The following is a 4,654-nucleotide window of genomic DNA, read 5'->3' on the forward strand; positions in this document are numbered from 1 at the left end:
ATTTCTGATTTTATTGCTCTGGGTCTTGTCTCTTTTTTTCTCGATTAGCTCGGGTAAAAGTTTATCAGGGCCTCCCAGGTGGCACACTGGTAAAGACTCCACCTGCCAATGCAAGAGACACAAGACATTGAGTTGGATCCCTGGGTTGGGAAGATCCTCAGGAGTAGAAAATGGCAACCACTGCAGTATTCTTGCCTGGAAAGCTTCATGAACAAAGGAGCCTGGTGGGCCACAGTCCATAGGGTTGCAAAGAGTTGGACACCACTGAGCACACACACACACACACACACACACACACACACACACACACACACACAGAGGTTTATCAATATTACCCCTTTCAAAGAACCAGGTCTTAATTTCACTGATTTTTTGGTCTTTATTTATTTCTGCTCTGATCTTTACAATTCCTTTCCTTCTATTGACTTTGGGTCTTGTTTGTTGTTCCTTTAGGTGTAAAGTCAGGCTGAGATTTTCCTTATTTCCTGCGGTAAGCTTGTATTGCTGTCAACTTCCCTCTTAGAGTTGCTTTTGCTCCATCCCATAGATTTTTGGACAGTTGTGCTTTCATTTTCATTTGTCTCTGCTGCTGCTAAGTCGCTTCAGTCGTGTCCGACTCTGTGCGACCCCATAGACGGCAGCCCATCAGGCCCCCCGTCCCTGGGATTCTCCAGGCAAGAACACTGGCGTGGGTTGCCATTTCCTTGTCCAATGCCAGAAAGTGAAAAGTGAAGTCGCTCAGTCGAGCCCAACTCTTAGCGACCCCATGGATTGCATGCAGCCTACCAGGCTCCTCCGTCCATGGGATTTTCCAGGCAAGGGTATGTCTCTAGGTATTTTATTTCCTCTTTGATTTATTCTGTGATCTATTGATTATTTAGTAGCACTTTGTTTAGCTGCCACATTTGTGTGTACCTCCACATTTTCTTTTTTGGGGGCAAGTTTTTTTTTTCCTTGAACTTGATTTCTAGTGTCATAGCATTGTACTCAGAGAAGATGCTTGATATGATTTCAGTTTCCTTAGGGTTATCAAGGATTGTTTTCTGGTCTAGCATGTGATCTACCCTTGAGAATGTTCCATTTACACTTGAAAAGAATGTGTATTCTGTTTTTGTATGGGATATTCTGTACATATATCTACTAAGTTCATTTTGCCTAACATGTCAGCCAGTGTTTCCTAATTGATTCTCTGGATCTTCTATCCATTGATGTAAGTGTGGTAAGGTCTCCTATTATTATTGTTACCATTGATTTCTCCCTTTATGTCCATTTATATTTGTTTTATGTATTTAGGTGCTCCTATATTGGGTGCATTGTTATATCTTTTCCTTGAATTGATTTCTTGATTATTATGTAATGTCCTTCTTTATTTCTTGTAAGAGTCTCTATTTTAGTCTATTTTGTCTGATATGACTATTGCTACCTTGGCTTTCTTTTGATTTTCATTTGCAGGAATATCTTTTTCTATCCCCTCACTTTCAGTTTGTGTGTGTTGTTAGGTCTGAAGCAAGTCTTTTGTAGGCAGCATATATATGGGTCTTTTTTTTTTTTAATCATTCAGCTACTCTGCCTTTTGATTGGAGTATTAAGTCCATTTACATTTAAAGTAATTACCGATACACATGTTCTGATTGCCATTTTGGTAACTGTTTTGGGTTGTTTTAATTGTTCTTTCTTGTTCCTTTCTTTTGTCCTCTTGTGATTCGATGACTACTGTTATGTTCTGCGGAGAAGGCAATGGCAACCCACTCCAGTACTCTTGCCTGGAGAATCCCAGGGACGGGGGAACCTGGTGGGCTGCCATCTATGGGGTCGCACAGAGTCAGACACGACTGAAGCGACTTAGCAGCAGCAGCAGTAATGTTCTGAATTCCTTTTTCTTGTGTATCTATTATAGATTTTTTTTAAATACGTATTTTCGGTTGTGCTGGGTCCTTGTTGCTGCTGGGGCTTCTCCCGAGCTGCAGTGAGCAGGGGCTGCTCTCTAGTTAGGGCGTGCAGGCTTCTCATTGCAGTGGCTTCTCCTGTGGCAGTGCACCGGCCCTAGGGCACGCAGGCTTCCGGAGGTGCAGCATGTGGGCTCAGGAGTTGCGGCTCCTGGGCTCTAGAGCACAGGCTCAGTAGTTGTGGCACACGGGCTTAGTTGCTCCATGGCACATGGGAATCTTCTCAGACCAGGGTCAAATCTGTGTCTCCTGAACTGGCAGGTGGATTCTCTACCACTGAGCCACCAGGGAAGCCCTATTATAGATTTCATATGTGATCACCATGAGGGTTTTACATAGCAATTGTTACATATATGTATGTCTATGCACACACACGCACACACACATATATATATATGTTATAAGGTGAAAGTGTTAGTCACTCAGATGTGTCTGACTCTTTGTAACCCCAGGGACTGTAGCTCATCAGGCTTCTCTGTCCATGGAATTCTCCAGGCAAGAATACTAGAGTGGGTAGCCATTCCCTTCTTTAGGGGATCTTATAATCTGAGCCACCAGGAAAGCCTTATTTTAAGTTGCTGATCTATTAATTTCCAGTGCCTTTTAACAACTCTGCATTTGTACTCTCCTCTCCTCACATTTATTGTTTTTGATATTGTTTTACATCTAATGTTTTTGTGTATCCCTTTACAGCTTATTGTGGATGTACATGATTTGACTACTTTTGTGTTTTAACCTTCCTACTAGCTTTCTGTGAGGATGAGTTCCTACTTCTACTGTCTGCCTTTACTGATGAGATTTTTCCTTTCATAGCTTTTGTGTTTCTTGTTATGGTCTTTTCTTTTTTGCTTAAGAGAAGTTCCTTTAACATTTCTTGTAAAGGTGGGTGGTAGGTACTCTTTTTGCTTTTGTTTTTCTGTAAGGCCTTTATCTCTCCATCAAATCTAAATGACAGCATTGCTGGGTAGAGTATCCTTGGCTGTGGTAGGTTTTCCCTTTTCATCACTTTTAAGTATATTATGCCACTCTCTTCTGGCCTGTGGAGTTTCTGCTGAAAAGTTAGCTGATAGCTTTCTAGGACTTCCTTTTATTTTTCACTTGCTGCTTTTAACACATGATGGACCAGAGACATATTATAGCCCCAGGTATTAGTTTCTGCAAAAATCCTCAATTCAGTAATGGGTTAATTTTCTCTTTAATTTCTGCCATTTTGACTACAATGTGTCTTAGTGTGTTTCTCTTTGGGTTAATTCTGTAGGGACTCAGCAATTCCTAGATTGGTTGGTTGTTTCATTTCCTAGGTTAGGGAAGTTTTCAGCTTTTATGCCTTCAAGTATATTCTAAGCTCTTTTCTCCTTCTTGGACCTCTATAATGTGAATATTAGTGAACTTGATGTTGCCACAGAGGTCTCTTTGTCTCCTTTTCATTATTTTTCTGTTTGGCTTCAGTGATTTCCACTTCTTCATCTTCCAGCTCATTGATCCATTTCTCTGTACCATTAACTCTACTGTTGATTTCTTCTAGTATATTTTTCAACTCTTGGCCTAAGGCATCCCAGCAGTGGTGCATGCAGGCTGAGCCAGAGCCAGGCTAGAGGGAGGATTCCATGATGGCACTTGCCAGCACCAGTGTCGACATGGAAGAATGAGCTGCCAAGATTGGCTGCCAGCAGTGTCTATACCCTTAGCATGAGCTGCAGTTGCCTCCTGACTCTCCAGGAAACTTTAAAAGGCAAGTAGGTCTGACCCAGGCTCCTATCAAATTACTGCTCCTGCCCTGCAACCCAGAACATGTGAGGTTTTCTATGCACCCTTTGAGAGTGGATTGTCTATCTCCCCCAGCCCTCTGGGACTACTGAAAGTAAGCCCTGCTTGCTTTTCAAAGCCAAATGCTCTGGGGGCTCATCTTGCCAGTGCAGGACCTTTGGGCTGGGGAGCCTGACTTGGGGCTTGGAACCCTCTTTGGAGAACTCTGCAATTATAATTCTCCTGTATGTGGGTCCCCAACCTGGGGGTATGGGACTTGGCTATATTCCAACTGTGCTCTCCTACCCATCTGGTTGTGATTTCTTCTTAATATCTTTTGTCATGGAGGATCTTTTTCGTCGGTTCTGGTCCTTCCAAAGTGTGAACTTTGGAAGCTAAATAGAACAAGTCAACTGTAAAAAGATAATTTATGAGAGAATCACAAATAGGAACACTGACTTGACATTAGTATGAAAGAATTATTGCTGAATTTTTTAAAGTGTGATAATGGCATTATGTCTTGGAGGTACATAGAAAAATATTTACAGATGAAATAAGATATCAGAAATTGCCTTAAAATAACCCAGTGGTATGAGTATGTGTAGAGAAAGTGAGAGTGGGGTAAGAGATGATGCAAAACCATCCATGAGCTGATAATTTTTGAAGCTGATGGGGATGTAGTTCATTATGCTATTTTCTCTATGTGTGTTTAAATTTTTCCACTGGAGGGGCAAAAAGCAGGTATGAAAAGTACCTTGCCAGAGCAGCAGCTCAGTAAATGACTGTTTTTGTAATCTAACAATGAAAAAAGTGTGCTTTAGAGAGATTAAGTCACTTACCAAAAGTCACACAGGTTTGGCAAACACCACAGTCTGCTTCTCAGAGTCCTATGTGTAGGCAGCCCATTTGGCAGCTGCGATAATCATAAAAGCCATAAAAATCATAAAATCATAAAATTCAAC

This window comes from Ovis aries, chromosome 7 (assembly GCF_016772045.2).
Source record: "Ovis aries strain OAR_USU_Benz2616 breed Rambouillet chromosome 7, ARS-UI_Ramb_v3.0, whole genome shotgun sequence".
NCBI lineage: Eukaryota > Metazoa > Chordata > Mammalia > Artiodactyla > Bovidae > Ovis > Ovis aries.